At 41.9% G+C, this 18944-nt stretch overlaps 1 protein-coding gene and 1 long non-coding RNA gene across 56 annotated transcripts in view; one reads left to right on the forward strand and one right to left on the reverse strand.

Annotated features, from left to right (window-relative positions):
* Nucleotides 1–18944, forward strand: part of Dtna (dystrobrevin, alpha) — a 362070-nt gene that overhangs the window by 206686 nt on the left and 136440 nt on the right.
* The window catches only part of LOC120098123 (uncharacterized), a 52336-nt gene continuing 50174 nt past the window's right edge, over nucleotides 16783–18944 (reverse strand). For 5 of the 6 annotated variants that reach the window (XR_015642814.1, XR_015642812.1, XR_015642813.1 and 2 more), the window contains one exon: nucleotides 16789–16856. This is a non-coding gene — a long non-coding RNA (uncharacterized LOC120098123). Of the gene's footprint in view, nucleotides 16857–18944 lie in introns of all 6 variants that reach the window. The other variant, XR_015642809.1, reaches the window with a different exon arrangement.

Consider the following 18944-nt stretch of genomic DNA (forward strand, 5'->3'; position numbering starts at 1 on the left):
TGGAAAGATATTGTGTAAATTTGGTTTTGTCATGGAATATCTTGGTTTCTCCATCAATGTTAATTGAGAGTTTTGCTGGATACAGTAACCTGGGCTGGCATTTGTGCTCTCTTAGGGTCTGTATGACATCAGTCCAGGATCTTCTGGCCTTCATAGTTTCTGGCGAGAAGTCTGGTGTGATTCTGATAGGTCTCCCTTTATATGTTACTTGACCTTTTTCCCTTACTGCTTTTAATATTCTCTTAGTCCTGGCACGTTTGTCACAAAATCTGGCAAAATACACCAAATAAGAATATTGTGAGCCTTGAGGTTGGATTTGGGTTTAAATATCATTTGACACCAGAACTGGCTTAGATCCACACATCCTCATCTGGATAATGCCACTGTCACCTAGAACTGTCTGCTCTCTTACAGACTCATACAGAATTCTCCCCACAATCCTTGGGTGTTCTCGGGATTGCTGTCCTCTACACTCCTGCTGTCCCTCTGGCCCTAATGTTGTGCGTGTTGAGGTCTCTCTTTTTCCACTTTATCTGACTCCACTGCCCCTTGCCAATGTCCACCAAATCGCCACTCATGTTGGTTCATCCAGCAACATCACCGAAGGCCGGAGGTCAGCAAGGGTGAGAGGAGTCACAGCTCTCTGTCCTCTCACCAGCCTATCTCCTCTGCTTTCATTCATTCAGCCTTGGTCTGCTTGTTGGATACAGATGCAAACATTCTTAATCATACCACGCCGAGAAACATTGCTCCCTTCTGTACTTGTTCCCAACAGCCGCACGTTCAAATGTATCAAGATGCTGCTACACAAAGGATGTCAGAAAAGGAAGTCTCCCATTATATCACTAGTTTGCTGTATTCCAAGATTCGTGTGGACTGCTGAAATTGCTAAATTTTATTGCTAAAATCTATTAGTAGATAAAGGAGTCACAGAACGTCCCAGGGTCTGATATATCGCGCATGACCGATGGAGATGATGGTGGTGGTTCTTACAGGATAATTAGTGTCTGTAGTAACTCTAGTTCTCTGAGGGACATCCATAGCAATTACAAAGTATTATTTTTTAATCATTTTAATGTCTGTCTTTTCCGTTGTGACTGTTAAGATTCCTGAGGGTAGAAACTATTTCTGTCTTGTTTACTGCTGTATGTTACTAATGTGTCATCTTGTGTCTGGCCCACATGTTTAACTCTTGATGCATTAATGAAAGGTAAATAGACATATGGACAGCTCCTAGTTACCAAGGGGGTTTCATCTCTTTCAGGTTGTAGGTTTATAGAAATAAGCATGGGGCAGATGAAGAATGCCGAACGTATCTTCAATGCTCTAGGAACCTTGTTGGTTCTATCAAGGTTTAGGAACAGCCAGCAGGAGCCATTTCGCTATTTACTTCTTGCTTGTATATAATTTCTCTTCTTACCATGACATTAGCCTCCTCCTTGTTAAGTTTCTCAGTATCCTAAAAGCTCTTACAAAAACAACAGAGCATCTATGTCTCATTAATGTAAACCTTGTCCACTAGGTTTCCAAGGTGCTCCAGAAAACCCACGAGGGCCCACGATTAATTTGGAATAGTTGAGAATTTCCCCTACTGTTTTCTATAATGGGTGTTTTAGTTTTTGTCCACTCTGTTGAGTTACTTGTGGATCTAAGAGTTACCTGTAGATCAGATCTATGTTCTGGATAGAAAGGTGTGCTCTGCGCAGTGAGGACGTTCGTGAATTAACTCGGAATAGAATGTGCCTTGCAGTCAGTCACCTGTGTGTGCCTCCCGAAAGCCAAAGATGCTGGGTTTGCAGCCACCTTCCCCAGTGAAGGGTGCCCCCTCTCCCTGCTAAAATAAGAACACTGGGTTCACACTAAGAGCTGTGAGTCTGTATATACAGCAGGATTCTGCCTTCCTTCCCTGGCCAGAACAACTCCTGCTGGTTTAGACTGTGGAACTCACCAACTTTATTACTGGCTGTCGCAGTAATAAACACTAGAAAGCTGAGGAAAGACTTTATCTTGTCCCAAACAAAGAAAATGAAACCACAGCAAATATTTTCCAAGTCTAATGTGTTGTTAAATGCAAGATGTTGTATGTATATGTATTGTGAGTGTGTGTGCGTGTGTGCGTGTGTGTGTGTGTGTGTGTGTGTGTGTGTGTGTGTGTGTGTGTGTTGATGACTATATCCAGGGCCGTATGAGTGGTGGCAAACACTCCACCATGGAGTCACAGCCTCAGTCCCTTTTGTATGTTTTATTTTAAGACAGAGGCTCAGTAAGTTACCCTAGCAGGCAACTGTCCTCCTGCCTCAACTTCCCCAGCAGTTTGGATTATAGAACTAGGACACTAGGGTCAGCTTAAGTTTCAATTTCAGATAAAAAATGAGTGATTTTAGTTCATATGTATACTGTTTAGACTTTAAAATGTATCTGCTAAGTCTGGTACCTTGAATGCATACTAAGCTTTTGGAGAGTGAAACAACATAGCCATCGTACACCAAGGAAACCACAGAGGCATTGTACAGTTTAGATGTTTGCTATTGACTCTATCTATTTATGTGTCTCTCTATCTGTCATCCACCTATCTATCATCTGTCTACCATCTACCTATTTATCTACCTATCATCTACTTATCTATCATCCACCTGTCATCTATCTGTCTGTCTATCTACCTACCTACAAACCTATCTACCTATCTGTCTGTCTACCTACCTACAAACCTATCTACCTATCTGTCTGTCTGTCTGCTACCTGTCTATCTCTCTATCTACCTACCTACCTACAAACCTATCTATCTACCTATCTGTCTGTTTGTCTGTCTGTCTATCTATCTCTCTATCTATCTACATACCTACCTACAAACCAATCTGTCTGTCTGTCTGTCTGTCATGCTGAGGGTCCCAGGTAAGCCCTTGGCAGTGTTTCCAGCAGTGTTCTCTCATCATGATTATCGTTATTCTTTCTAACTAGTACAACAGACAACTCATCACAGCGCATCCTTGTCTTGTTTCCCGTGGCGTCCCACTGTCATTCCACTTGCCAAACAAAAGAAGCAGCTCGCCGTGGACCTCGCTTTTAAAATGTTCTATAGAGAAGGTTGTAAAGCATCTTCTTCTTTAACACTTCATTTTCTCTTAGGCAGGACCCCCACCCCACCCAACAGCGTAGATGCAATACCCTAAGGCTCTACCCTTGGAATTTGCATCTCCTCTAAAAAGCGAAGTCAACGAGAGCATGGTGATCATCTCTAGAGCTGATTCGACGTTAGACTCCCAGAGGAGCTCTCGCAGTCGTACATGCGTGTGTGCTGGGGTTAGCAGTTCTGTCTCCTGGTTGGCTTACGCCGATAAAATGTAAAACCTCTCCCTAATGCATGCCCACACAACATGTGCATGGACGTGCACCGCCGAAAGCTCATTTCCATTGCCTGGAGACTTCGTTTCTAATGAATTGTACATAAACCTTAATTAATATGAATAAGTCCACCCAGAAAAACATTCTAGAAAGTGTCTTTTCTGTTGATATTATTGTAATTACCATCCAACAGGGAACTTAATGATTTTCTATAAGAGTGGATTAATGTTATATAACAGAGCTTAATGTGGGATTGTAGGAAGCATGGCCAATGAATTGTACAGGTCCTGTGACCGCTAGAGTGGCAGGAGAAACCCAGTCAGCAACGTGAAAGAGGGCAAGTCAGTAGTCAGAAGTTTCAGACAATATTTTCATGCCTTTGAGATGCATTTTTCAAAATCACACCTTCATAATAGAAATGCAACTATAAACTGTCAGAATATATTCTTAGTACGTTTTTGTGATAAACTGCGTGAATCTGCAAGTCACTTGAATTTGGTTTGACAACGATGATTGGAAATTCAATAGTGACTTTTGAAAAGCTGAAGCATTAGCTGGACATGTGGTGCACGGTTGTAATTACGAGTCAGAGGGAAAAAGATTGCTAAGTTCATGGCAAGCCCAGGGTACGTGGGAGTTCAAGGCCACAGTCTGGCTACAAGATACTGTCTCAAAAAAAAAAAAAAAAACCCAATAAGTAAGAAGTCAGATTATCTACCGAGTAATAGAAATGACAAAATGTAAGGAAGAACCACATTGTGTCCCTCACACAAATGCATCTCCCCGCACTGCTGTATGACAACCTCACCGTCAGAATAGCATGAGAGCCACAGGAAGGAAAGAATATGTGAAACTTAAGGGGAAGAGGCCGGCAGGAGGCCAGCAGCAGGAATCTGGGATGGGGGAGGGTTGCAAAAACACACTGTTAAAACATCACCATGATATCTAACACTTTATATGCTGGTTTAAATGGAAAAAAATAATCATCTTTTAATATAGGCTTATTTACTTCATAAAATGTATTTATGTCACTTTCATTCAAGTTAAAAGTATTATATGCAATTAAACGAAGATACCACAAGGCCACACTCCTTCCCTTCTATGAGTTATAAAGTACCTTCATTCAAGAGTCAGAATGTAAACAGGGAGGTAAAAAGTAATCGATTTATTTCTAAACAGCCTTGTGGTGGGATTATCAATATTCCATGGACATTTGGCCTCTCTGAGGTTCTTCACAGTTATCCAAAAGAGAACTCCTTTGGCTTAAACAGACCTGGACATCCCCAGTGTTTGTAAAAAAAACAAAAAATAAATAAATAAAACTCTCACCATGGAATAAGCTACACAACATATGTTAAAGAAACTGAGTGTGTGTGTGTGTGTGTGTGTGTGTGTGTGTGTGTGTATGTGTGTCTAATGCATAGGTTCATATGCACAACTAACACAGTTTACATTTTTAAATGTTCTCTGTTGGCAGTGTTATCTTGTAAGATAATGATGGTGAAACCTCACTAATTTCAGTGAAATCTTAATTATTTCTTCTAAGAGACTCTCCATCACCTTTCCCCATCTCTTCAAAATGAGAAGAGCCCAGAAGGACAAAGAGGGAAGCCCTCTCCTTTTCTTTTCAAATTTGCCATCTCCTGGGTTCCCTGTGAGATTCGTTTCTCTTACACCGAGTGCCTCCAACCAATCACTGCTTAGAGACAGAAGCCTCCGGAGTTCCCACCTGAGTTCCCATGGCTCCCCTTCCCCTAAGGTTTGAGTCTCTCCCCATCTGGACTCACTCCCAGAGTAAATCCCTCAATTAGGGCCCTCATTAGCTGCTGCACACGGAATCAGTTCACCTTCCTTCTCTCCTTTCTCTATGACATGTCGGCCACTCTGCCAGCCTGAGGTCACTGCGCTGCTCTAACAGACATTGGCTTTGGGTGTCCGTGACACTGTGAAAGGGACAGTCCTCTGAGTGATAGGAAAGGAAATAAGCACAGCCATTCATGTGGCCGTGGTGAGGATACTCACAGGAAGACAGGATAGCGTTGTGGAGGTGAGCGGTGAGTGAGCATCAGAGAATCAGGAAATGTTACCCAGGAGCTGAGATGCTGATTTGAACTGGAATCTGGGACTGACCATCCCAGCAAATGAATCTGCAGAAGGGAGGGCCCTGCGGCACGCGTGCCCACAGTGCAGTTGGTGAACAGAGAGACCCTGGCTAGAACAAAGCTAGAAAGCAGGTGGCTCAGGACCACAGTTTTAAGGACTGGGACTTTAAATTAGAGTCAGGCGGAGTCCATCCTGCTTTCACTTGAGGTTCTCTGAGAGGCATCTTAATTGACCACAGAGGCCTTTTAGACACAACAGGCAGAGCAGCTGGATTAGATCGTGTAATACAAGCTGCAGTAACAGAAGTGATGTGTCTTAACAAAGACGGACACTTACAGCGCAGTCCGGCTAGAGGAGAGTCCCCAGGACGACAGAAATCAGACCCGCAGCACGTTTACCGTGGGAAGAGCAAAGGTCTGCATGTTGGGTTTCTGGCGGTTCAGAAGACAGAATCCATCAAGTGCAGGAGGCCAGAGTGGACTCTTTCCTAAAGCTGAGCCGGAGTCAGCATCCTCTGAATTCCTGTCTCCGTTCTTTCTCTTCTTGTGTCAGGGCCTTTGTCTTTTTTTTTTTCAGAAGCTGAGGACCGAACCCAGGGCCTTGCGCTTGCTAGGCAAGCGCTCTACCACTGAGCTAAATCCCCAACCCCGTGTCTGGGCCTTTGTATATGGTCCTTACCCCAACCATCCTAGTGGGACAGTGTCTCCCCCTCGGCTGTCTTATGGCCTTGGTTTGTTAGAAGAAAGAGGTGAAAGATACCAAGCTCCTGTTCTCAGACTCTTTAGGCCTAGACTTTTGTGTAATATTAAGAGCCCTAGAATAAACACGTTTCTAAGAACTCGACAAAGCACGGTTAGTGGTGAATGCTACCTGCCTAGAGAACATTTGCAAGATCATCTGGCAAATAGTTTCCAATAGTTTTATGAAGAAAAATGTTGTTTCTCTGTATGTATTTTTAGACAACAATGCTGTTTTAGATTTTTGTATGCGTGTTATATGCATATATATGTATATGTATATTTCATAGTAAGTCAACTTCTCATACTCAGCAGTGTACTTAAAACTAAAAATGACCATCGATTTTTCTCTGTGCCTTCATTCTTTGCTGCATTATTACAAATACTCTTGCTGTACATCCTTTTATGAAACATTGGCATAAACCAAAGGTCTCATTTGTTTGGGTCCTTTAAAGCCAGTGTATAGGCATTGGAAGATAATGGCACAATTTTGAAACATTTTCTATCAGATAGAACCAGTGGCTTTCTTGCTTGAAAAGATATCTGGGGCCCTGATGTGGGTAGCAATCATTTGTCAATTCCAGGAGTCTCCTGGGAGCACCCCTGTTCCTGGAACCCCATATCCATTTCTTTCTCAGAGTCCTAGAAAGCATTTGTAAGAAAGACTCAGTGGAACATAGCTCTGAATCTTAAAAGAAAAAGACATCTCTACCCAGGAGCCATGAACTTGGGTCCTCATGTTGGATCTGCTCCTTACCCAGACAGCCTCGCCTTAGCCTCTAGACTTTGGAGTTTCTTTGACCTTAGCAAGTAAGATACAAAGTTAAGAAAGGTAGAACAGACCCATTACTAACAGACATGGATCGCTAAGGAGCTTCTTGGAGGGACTCTCATTTTTGTATCTCTCTTGTTTGTTCCCAAAACATGATACAGATTCTGAGATTTACTGTAATGACCTGACATTATATGTCCATAGAAGACATGAGACTCAATTCATACTGCAAGCCTAATACTGTGACAGCTTACAGCTGGAAGGGGAAAACTCCAAAACTAATTTCTAGATGATCCAAGCTTCAAAGATAAAGATATACTTCACATATAGGAATCTTCTCAAGTCCCAGAATCCCTTTCACTGGCCTTTTGGAGCCTGTAAATGCCAGATTTAGTAGTCCTGTCACTCTGTGCCTGATTATTTCAGGGCATTAGTTTGAAATCATTCAGGCTTTGAAGTCACTAGGTACAATTAAATTCGTCCATGCATTGAGTAACAGTGGAGTGGTGGCCACTTGTCTGTGTGCCCAGCACCTCCAGGAAATGGCTTGAGTAAGTACTCTTAGAAAAAAGGCTTTGTTAAAAAACAAAACTGCTTGTTCAGTCTGGGACACAGCCTCCTGCTTATTGGCCTGTGTTATGTTTTTGTCTGGTCCAGGGATACTTGTTCCCATGAATTCACAAGTCTAAAGCAAAGAGAGAGTCTAGAACTTCACTATTCAGAGTTCCAAAGGGTACATGCATGTACACATCACTGGTGTGATTTTTTTTGAACTCTTGAAAGTGTACCCGGATGTTTTTAGGAATGGTCGGTTACCGATAACTTTATGTTTTGTCCAGAAGTAAAACTGTGATTAAACCATGGTCATCATGAGTCAGAGAAACCATGTGTGTACCTGTGTGTCTGTGTATCTGTATGTATCTGTATGTGTATCTGTGTCTGTATCTGTGTACACATCTCTGTGTCTCTGTGTATGTATGTGTATCTGTGTGCATATCTATGTGTGTGTGCATCTGTGTGTATGCAGCTACAAGTGTCTGTATGAATATTTGTGTGTGTATCTATGAATTTATGTATCTGTGTGTATCTCTGTGTATGTTTGTGTATCTGTGTATCTGTGTGCATGTCTCTGTGTGTATGTGTGTATATGTGTATGTGTGTATGTGTATCTATGTGTGTGTATCTGTGTGTTTCTGTGTACCTGTGTATCTGTGCTTGTGGATTTGTTTTTGTTCCATTTATAAACTCTAACTTTAAGAAGATTATGATTCAAAATTAGATTTTTTCTGATTCTTTATGTAGGCCCATTTTTGCACATGTGTATTATATACTATTTTGTCTTTTAGAGCATGGTAATAAAAACATACCATGAAAAGGACCTGATATCTTAGTTGGACTGATGCAGTTCACTGTAGTTCTAGTTTTCTGGATCGTAAAGTCCCAAGGTCATGATCCTCATTTGTACATTCTTCAATTACTCTTATGCAACAGAATGACAATATTTATCTATCTTCCAACTCAGGTAGTCCCATATGAAGGATAGTGGTGTATCGATTGGTTTCTTGTGATGTCTTGTGAACTCAAGTTCCCGAGAAGCCATGCTTGTGTTACTCGTGTTAACTTGTCTACCAGGCTTATCGGACCGTGGATTGCAGAAAGTCGCAATGTTGCAGACCCAGAACCAGATGTCATGGACTATGTTTATTTAGTCTGCTTTGCAGCCAGTCACTAACCAGCATCTTTGTTGCTACTGTGGAAACTTTTTGTAGGGTAGGGGTATTAACAGACCAGAAGCTTTCAATAATCCAGAAGAGAGAGTGCCATCAGCCAGCATCTGAAACATACAGTAAGCCACTGCTCCCATGTTGCATCTTATTTGGGGTAAACTGAGTTTATGTTCTCAGGTCTCTTAGATTTGGTTCCAGACTAAAAAATCAGAACCTATTAAGTCCATTGATAAGAAATGTTATCAGACGGATAGACGTGTGACTGATTTTAATCAAGAAGCACCTAAGATTGGAAGAGCTTATGTCGATAAGGACTTTGACCGCGGCCCTCTGGGGTCAACTACACTTGGAGCATAGTTGGTATAGTGACACTTGTATAATCTGTGCAGATGCTTCAAGAATATTGAGCTTTGAGTATGTGGCTTATGCTAGCTTTAGTGTGCTATGCTCAATAAATGCTGTTCAAATATATGTGGTAGTAAGATATAGGGATCAAAATGTTGGCCTGTAGGTCACTTAGACTGATCTAAGTACAATTTTCAATCCTTTAACATCTGTATGCCTTTCTTCCCCCCGTCCACAGATCAGAGATGCTAATACCACATGACCTGAGAGTTGACTAATATCCTAACAGTTAGGAATTGCCATTTAACATCAGAGAGTCTGAGGAGAAATGAGGAGGTGGTCCTGCAGGGTGGCCAATTGTATGTGCTGTCTCCGGAGAGGCTCCTTAACTGTTTGCCCTGATTCCGAGGCTCCCAGCAGTCTAAGCCTACGAATGTTTCTTAGCTTCTTGCACTTAGCGACTTAATTTGAAACGCACACACAATCCTGTAGATTTATAGGTGCAGAGATTGGAAATGAGGCACAGCATACAAAACCAGGGTGTCAGTGCAGCTGCCAAAAAGCCACCTATATTTTTGTGTTTTAAGGTCCTTTTTCCAATCCTTAAACCTGCTTGCTTTTCTGAGCTGTCATAATTCCTCACCACCCAGTAATTATTTAAAAGATATGGCCTTACCTCAATCTCTTTAAAATGTTATTACATTTACTTATGAGTGTGGGGGGAGGGGGGTTTGCGCACACACACATGCACGTGAGCACATGCCAAGGCACATTTATGATGAGAGGACAAGTTGCAGTTGGTTCTCTTACACTGTGCAGGACCCAGGTATAGAACTCAGGTCGTCAGCCTTGGTGGCAATCACCTTTACCAAGTGAGAAATGTCGCTGGCCCTTTCTTTCAATTATCTGTTAAGTCCTTTCTGCCCTAGAAAATCCCATAGTCAGAATTTGGGGGAATCCAGCTGTGAGTGCCTCTAGGGCCAAGAAACTCTTCCCTCGACTTTGTTGCAGGCCTTCACCTTCTCAGCTGTGAAACACAGTGAGGCTGGAGAGGCTGGTGGCAGTTAAGACCAGTGCTCCTCTTTCAGAGGCCTGCAGCTGCATTTCCAACCCCTTTGTCACATACCTATAACTCCAGTTCCAGGGCATCTGGTACCTGCTTCTGAGAGACAATTTTGAATTTCTTTAATCATAAAACATGGTGGTGAAATATAAGCTCTTTCACAGTTCGGATAAGAAATCAATAAGCCAACATACATTATACTCTTAGTTTTGAGACTGGACACACAGAGGGGACATTTAAATGTTGGTCATTGTTATTACACTAAGTCCAGAAACCTGAGAGGCCCTTACCGCTACAGAAGCCAGGGCCACTCGTGCCTCTGCTTGCCCAGGATGACGCAGGGTTCCTGGGCAATCCAGACTGAAGAGAAGGCCATATTCCCAGGGGCTAGTCTGGGATTCTTGGCAGTTACCAACTGAGAGCCATGGCTCTCTCAGTGAACAGATTTCTTTTTTAAACACTCCCTCAATTTCACATTGAATTGTCCTCAGTGGAAGGGCTCTAACTGAAGGCCTTATAACTAAGAGGAACAGATCCAGAGGCAAAAAATAAGGGCTGCTTCTGTTTCTTCTCTTCCCCTTCTATGGTCCTGTCAGGACACTCAACCCTCATCCAGAAGAAAGGACCCTGGTCTACAAAATGGCCCTGTTTACCGCTGCAGATCTTGTGCATAGCTCTTGGCTGCACATGCCCTCGGCCTGTTTCTGCTCTGGGTGACCTATTTAATTTTGGCATCTAAGTGTATTAACCCTCTATGCTTAGCAATAGTTTCACTGGGTTGAAATCATCAGTGTCCCTTCAAGGCCTCTGCTGGCTTCTAAGTTGTCCATATTGTAATCAGACTTGAATAGTTACCGTGGATAGAATTTAAATAGGCAAAAAGAGTGTAATAGTAATTACTATTATATTTAACTACATTAAACTATCTTGTTGACAAAGTAAGATAGATTGAAAATTTGTCAGACCCAGAATGGTGTCTCAGGCCTGTAACTCCAGCATTTTAAAAACTAAGGGAGGAGGAGTGTCATGAGTCCCAGAGGAGCCTGGAATAAAAAGTCAAACTATCTCAAAATAAACAAACAAACAAACAATAATATTATGAAGTGAATGTTTACTTGTATTCTAAATTTAAATGTGTTTTAAAATGTTTAAGAATGTGTGCTAGTCTGTGTGTCTGTGTATGTTCTCTGTGTGTCTATATGTATCTGTGTCTGTATGTGTGTCTATATATGTGTTTGTGTCTATGTGTGTCTATGTGTTTGTGTGTGTCTGTGTCTGCGTATATATGTCTATGTCTGCATGTGTCTGTATGTGCATGTGACTGTGTGTTTCTGTGTGTGTGTGTGTGTGTGTGTGTGTGTGTGTCTGGAGGTGAGGGTGGTTCAGATGACAACTTTATGGGGTTGGATCTCTCTTTCCACCTTTGTACAAATTCTGGGAATGATGATGGTTACCAGTCTTGCCTTGCAAGCACCATACATACTGAGCCATATCCTAACACCTTAAATGTGTGCTTTTTAAGAAACAAAATAGGACCCCAGGGTGCTGGTGTGTGCCTTTCTTCCCAGTATTCAGAAGGGAGAGGCAAGTGGATCTCTGTGAGTTGCAGGCCAGCTTTGACTATGTAGTGAGTTCCAGGGCAGGCATAAGGATATGATGAGACTCTGTCTCAAAAAACAGATGGAATGGTTCATCTGGTCAACAAAGGTGCTTACCAAACCTGGGACCCTATGGTGGAAGGAGAGAACAGGCTCCTAAAAGTCGTCCTCTGACTTCCACATGCACATTTACGGCTCCCGCTCCTGCTCCCTCTTCCTCTCTCTTTCCCTTTCTCCACGCCCCCCCATGCACATGCACACACACACACACACACACACACACACACACAATAAATAAAATATAATTCTAAGAAACAACCCCTTCTACACTGTAGGATTTGTAAAACTTATGCTTTAAAAATAATTGCTCTGACACAAATAGATTTTTGGAAACATGTACCTAGATCAATAGGCAGTGAGAAAGGAGATTTAAAAAAACAGTAGGCACATCTACTGTCTTTATTCATCTTCTTATCCCTAGATGGAAACTCCTTCATTGCTGGTTCTGTGTCTGTCACTACACCATGATAGACTAACCGACATCTTCCCCTGTCTGCCATATGTCTCAGCTTCCATTTTCCTTTCATTACTCTTCCCTCCCTGCTAGCTCTGTGCTCTGGCTCTGAGGGGACACCATCCACACCCTGCCTCCCACAAGCACATACGAACATCCTCTCTCCCTTCTTGAATGACTCAAATCACCACCTGCTCTCCGGGCGAGAGCAGGGAATGAAAAAGGAAGTGGCCAAAATAGTTACACGGTGAACTTCCTCACTCTCCCAAGGAAACTTTAAAGAGCACAGGGTACGTTTGAGAGTTTTCGACTTCCACAACATGATCCCCAAACAAGTGAATACCCTTCTCTGTGAATGACACAAGGTCCCAGGTGAAGGTGGGTAGCTGTGAGAAGTGCCAACAGGCTTTGCCATGGGACTCACGGGTGCTCCAACTCCCTCTTATTACTTCTCTTCCTCTCTCTGCTTCCTGATCTTTCTTAAGAGGAGAAGTGTTAAGTTTTGAGATAATTTGGCTCATATTCCCCAACACACACACACACACACACACACACACAAACAACAGAGAGAGAGAGAAAGAGAGAGAGAGAGACAGACAGACAGACAGAGAGAGAGACAGAGAGACAGAGGAAGGTATGAATAAAAGAGAAGAGGAAAAGAAAAAACATAAATGTAAATAGGAATAATTAAATAAAAGAACAAGCAGAGAGGAAAGAAAGGTTGACTTAGAAAGTGAAATTAAAGAGCAGAGAAATGAAAGATGATGAAACACAGAGGAGATGAGACCATGCTCACAGGTCTCTTTCCTTAACTAAATGCTCTGTACACAACCCACCAACACCATCCTACCCACCCATCTCTGGCATCCACTAGCACACACTTTAGGGTTTACTTCAGTGTGTACGGCAGGCAATTCCCCCTCCCCCCGAGAAAACAGGGGCATCTCCCTGAGCCTCACTTCAGAAACTCCATTTTGAATCTTAAGAAGCATGTGACATACAGTTTGAAAGTTTAAATTGCTGACTCTCCCACAAGGGCAACCGCTAATGCTCCGAACCCTGGTTTCTCTTTGGTCGAATGGGACTCATACCATCTGGCTTACGTGAGAGTGGAACGACCCTGTACCACTGCTTGGTACATAGTTGGCTGGTTTTGTAAAGTGAAGATGACTATTGTTATTGCTTCTCTCGGTAAACGTCTGACTTCAGTGTCGTGTGTGTGTGTGTGTGTGTGTGTGTGTGTGTGTGTGTGTGTGTGCATGTGTGCGTGCATTGGGTAATATGAGCCAGGAAGCAGATACCCTCCTGCCTCCTTCCTTTGCTCATGCTCACACTCGCACCTCCACCTTAATAAAGAAGCCAACGGGCTGGGACCTACCTCAGTCAGTACAGTGCGTGCCAAGCATGTATTAAAGCCCCGTCTGAATCCCCCTAACCACACAGACCAGACAGAGTGATGCATGCCTGTCATCCTTAGGTGTTGGAGGTAAAAAGATCAATCAAATTCAAGATCATCTTCAGCTATTTAGGGAGGCTGAGGCCAGCCTGGGCTACAAGAGCCTCTGTCTTATACAAAAAAGAACAAAACATCTAAAGGCCACAGGTTTCCCTGAGCCGTGTGACAAATATAGCTCTGTCCTGCTCGTTTATCTCATTCACCTTTACCCAGTCTCCCGCAGGATTCATTGTCCCAGAAGTCTAGATAAAAAGTAGCCCAGAGAGGTCCTGGGTTTACACACACGGTGCGTGTGCACACACACACACACACACACACACACACATACACATACACACACATACACACATACACACACGCGTGCGCGCACACACACACTTACACACACATACACACACACACATACACACACACCACACACACATACACACACATACACACACATACACACACACATACACACACACATACACACACATACACACATATACACACACACGCGCGCACACAATTTTTCTTCAGCATTTTAGAATTGATCGTTATTTCTGATTTTCATAAGGCGAAAGCTGAGCTCAGAGTCTGTTGGCACAGGTCTGCCATCCAAACCCTCAGAATACAAAGATGGGAGAACAAGTTTAGGGTTTGCCTGAGCTACAAACAAAGCCCTGACTCTATAAGAAATACGTAAATATTTCAAAATACTTAGCAACCTCACAGGAAGGACAAGGAAACCTCCATCATTAGGTTCATTCAGCAGGACATGATGGCCCAATTCCTGTGACATCTTCACTCATGAATAAACGTAGACTACAAGCATTGCCCAAGGCACATGTCCCCTGGATAGGATCTAAGGTCCCAGGGTCAGACTCGAAGCAGAGGATCAGAGGACTTTTTCCTCATAGTCATCTCCCCTTAGGGAGCCTTGAGTTCTCTTCTTATTAACCTTACCCATGTGTCTTGGGCCCTTCACAGACATTCTGAGGACTCTGAGTTTTATTATTCTTCCAAAAGCTTCCTTGTGACCTGTGCCAGCCCTACTCCGCAGCCTGTACAAGGAAGGAAGCAGGCGTCCTTTCCAACAGAAGCTCTCCTGAAACAGCTTGTGTAGCCTGAGTACAGAAGGTTTCTTCTGGACTCAAAAGATAGATAGATAGATAGATAGATAGATAGATAGATAGATAGATAGATATAGAGTAGATAGATAGATAGATATAGAGTAGATAGATAGATAGATAGATAGAGATAGAGTAGATAGATAGATAGATGAGTAGATAGAGTAGATAAATAGATAGATAGATAGATAGATAGATAGATAGATAGATAGATAGAGTAGATAGATAGATAGATAGATAGATAGATAGATAGATAGATAGATAGAGTAGATAGATAGATAGATAGATAGATAGATAGATAGATAGATAGATAGATGAGTAGATAGATAGAGTAGATAGATAGATAGATAGATAGATAGATAGATAGATAGATAGATAGAGTAGATAGATAGATAGAGTAGATAGATAGATAGATAGATAGAGTAGATAGATAGAGTAGATAGATAGATAGAGTAGATAGATAGATAGATAGATAGATAGATAGATAGATAGATAGATAGAAGTTCCTTCTAAAATAAGAACAGCCTTTTTGCTTTTAAATGGCATTTTCTAGTTTGTAAAGCCTGCCTTCTTAGATACCTTTGTCAATATATGTATGTTTGGGTGTAGTTACATTCCCCAAGGGAATTAATTATCTTCTTCATTGGCTCAAAGTACATTTTACAAACTCTTATGACATACAAAAATAAGTTACAAAGTAATGTAAGAATGCCACTCTAGTATATAAGTAAGTTAATCCTCAAAGTCAGCTAGCATTGTATTTCTAGTTTAACCTGTCACCGAGGGTTTTAGGGTGAAAGCTCAGGCTCCAGCAGCCCCAGCAGGATAAGCTCAATCACCATTCCCAAGTGGCCAATTAAGCAGTCTAGTAGGAGTGAAGATCAGAGAGCGATTCAGAAGGGCTACACTGGGAAGAGGCCCAAGTGACTCCAAGCCTATCTTTTCAGGGAACTGAGTGAGGTTTAGGTTTAAATCAAAAGAAAGGGAAATCACAACAAGAGAGCCTGATCAATGGGTGTGGTCCCACCCATCCCTGACCCATCATTGTCTCCATCCTCATCCATATCACAGAGTGGTCCAATGAGCTGCTGGTCCCACCCATCCCTGACCCATCACTATCTCTATCCTCATCCATATCACAGAGTGGTCCAATGAGCTGCTGGTCCCACCCATCCCTGACCCATCACTGTCTCCATCCTCATCCGTATCACAGAGTGGTCCAATGAGCTGCTAAGTTGACATCTACTATTGGCTAAAGGTACATTCCTGCTCTTATGAATAATTAACCTCATGGAGGATGGGCTCTGAAACATAAAATCTAGCCTTTCTTGAAATTCAAGGTGACTCAGGCAGAGCTCAAGGACAGTGGCTTATCTCTGTTTTCACCTGACAACAGACAATGAGGGCAGTGGTATGTGACTTTCATTTTGCTTCTAGTATCTTCTGGGCCCAAGTGATGCATAGATGCTTTTTTACAAATGTAGTTTCAAACTCTGCTGTGTATCCAAACCATCTAGGGTACTTCTGAAAGGCCCAAGTGTTCACTGTGACTCCACATTCAGTAGACAAAGAACTGGTGCCCTGGATAAGGTCTTTGGATTTTGCTAATTGGCAGCAGAGCTGAGAATGGCTACACTGGATACTTCAGATAGAACAAATTGCTAGGAACCCACCTGGCTGTTCGGTACACTAGAGGGGTATGTCTTCTTCTCCTAAGTAGATAGGTTTATAAGTAGAGAGGGAGGGAGGGAAGGAGGAAGGGAGGAAGGCATGGATGGAGAAAGGGAGGGAGGGAGGGAGGGAGGGAGGGAGGGAGGGAGGGACGGAGGGAGAAATTATAGATGGATATATAATAGATAGATGATAGAAAAAAGATTATAAATAGACAATTGATGGATGAATGAGAGTGATAGATACATACATGTTAGATAGATAGATAGATAGATAGATAGATAGATAGATAGATAGATAGATGATAGATAGACAGACAGACAGACAGATAGATAGGTAATAGATAGATCCATCAAGAAAACACTTTTATTAACCACAGTATTTTCCTACTGCCACTGGCTCATGTAGACAAAGACCTAGAGAAGAAAGCAAACACAATTATAGTTAGACTAAAAATATGTTCTGAATACTTTTTTTATATTGGCAAAGGTTAGGACTAGATTGTAAATCTGAAAAGGTCATATGAGAAGCCTTCCTTCGTATCAAAGGGGCAACAGGTGTTTATATTACACCGATAAACCAATTAAAGGAGGAAAGGAGCTGGAGACGGGATTCATGGCTGTTATTAATTCTTGGATTGCAATAAGGCACGGTTGCCGACCCCAGCATTTTTTTCAACCTCCTGGAGCAAAAGGGAGCAAGAAGGAAGCCCGACAATTCTACAAACACTGCAGGCTTAAACAGCTTTAAATCGTGGATGTGAATTTGTGTGTGATCTGGCATGATTACTTGTGTCTAGAGTTACAGAAACCTGCAAGCCTGCAATTGCTTTACTCTCCACAATTATTTCCAGTATAACAGTACTTTCAAACAGGAGGCAGCCGTTAAAAAATGACACACAAAGACGTGTCCCAGCAAATTTGAGAGGTCTGGGAATCTTTTCCATTAAGTTAAGACGTATTACTTTTGTTTCAGCCTACCAGTTTCAGGAAATTTTAATCCACATTGTACAGAAACATCTAGTATGATGCTATTGGCAGTTGGACCCCATGTAAGTCTGGGAGTTTAAGAATTAAAAAACAAAATATAAATGGAATTGATCTGCCCTGATGGAAGCCTCCTCACTATTTAACCCAACCTGCCTGGGGCTCAGGGTTCAGTTACAACTCAGGAGCTATAATTCCCCCTTCCTCCCTTTTTCCTCTCAAGGTTGTGATTTTTAGATAATTGTGCAAATGTAAGACACCATTAATTTAACTTGTTCCTTTCAAACTCCTTATATACCATATTAATGAACTCAATGTTTATTGTGGCTAGTGTTGAATTAAAGAGATGTCACACACAATTAAATAGCTTGAGGTTGTGGCATTTTAATGTGAACTTATACTAAAATATAATTCATATTCCTTCTAATATCTTTGCATCTACATGTATTATTTCATGCTTCTTTCAATTAAGTTTATTCTTTGACAGATTCATACATGTATAGAACGCATTGTTTACTCTCACCCACTAAACTCTTGAATCTCCCTCCAACTCCTATCGTCCCCCTCCTTCGTGTAAGGTCCTTTACTAAATGTATGTCTTCTTGTTTTGTGACCCACTGATTTTAGTTAGAGCCATCTGTGTGGTCACGTGTTGGAACTGGCCATTGGCTAGTCTCACTGTTGGGTACACAACTAAAAACAATGACTGTCCTTCCCCAAGAATCCATCAGTTGTCAACAGTTCAGCAGGAAAAAATATATGGCCCCATGAGCCTCTCTCTGATTGGCTGTTGACAGGCACAGTCAGTATAGGCATCCAGGATCGCTGTGAGACCCTGGGTATACATGGTCTGTGTCTTACCTAGAAAACAGAATTTTGCAGTCCCTCTCCTTATTTAGCCTCTAAAGATTTATTCTTTATTTCTTGCTGGGTCACGAGCTATTTAATGTTTTATTTCAAACCTCTCCATGGATACAGAAGAGTTGGGGGCCTTTCTTACACTTTGAAGTTTCTTTATCTTAAAAAATGATTAGGATAGATTAATTTTATAAAACAATAGACTTCATTTTGACCTATCATGTCTGTATATGATACATTGACAACATTGAATTCTCTAGTGCCTAATCTTGCCCCTTCCACCAATCTCCATCATTGTATACAATACACTGACAATGTTTAACCCTCTAGTTCCCAATCTGTGCCCCTCCCACTAGCTTCCATCATTTCTTTTTATTTTCATATCATTAAAAAAAATCTAAGAAAAAAGTTCATATCACATCACAGTAATTGTCCTTCCAATTGTGGTTCTTTTATGAGTGGATTAATATCAACAAGTTTTGGCGAGCACACCATGGAATTTGCAACTTTTCCAGCTTCTACTTCATGAGACATGATTTTGCTTAAAAGTTTATAGTCCTGGATTTCGTTTCCATTTACTTATTTATTTAATGAATGTATGGGTGCTTTCCTGCATGGACACCAGCATGCCAGAAGAGGGCAACAGATGCCTTTAGGGAT

The sequence above is a fragment of the Rattus norvegicus genome, chromosome 18 (genome assembly GCF_021556685.1).
Source record: "Rattus norvegicus strain SHRSP/BbbUtx chromosome 18, alternate assembly SHRSP_T2T, whole genome shotgun sequence".
In the NCBI taxonomy this organism is placed as follows: Eukaryota; Metazoa; Chordata; class Mammalia; order Rodentia; family Muridae; genus Rattus; species Rattus norvegicus.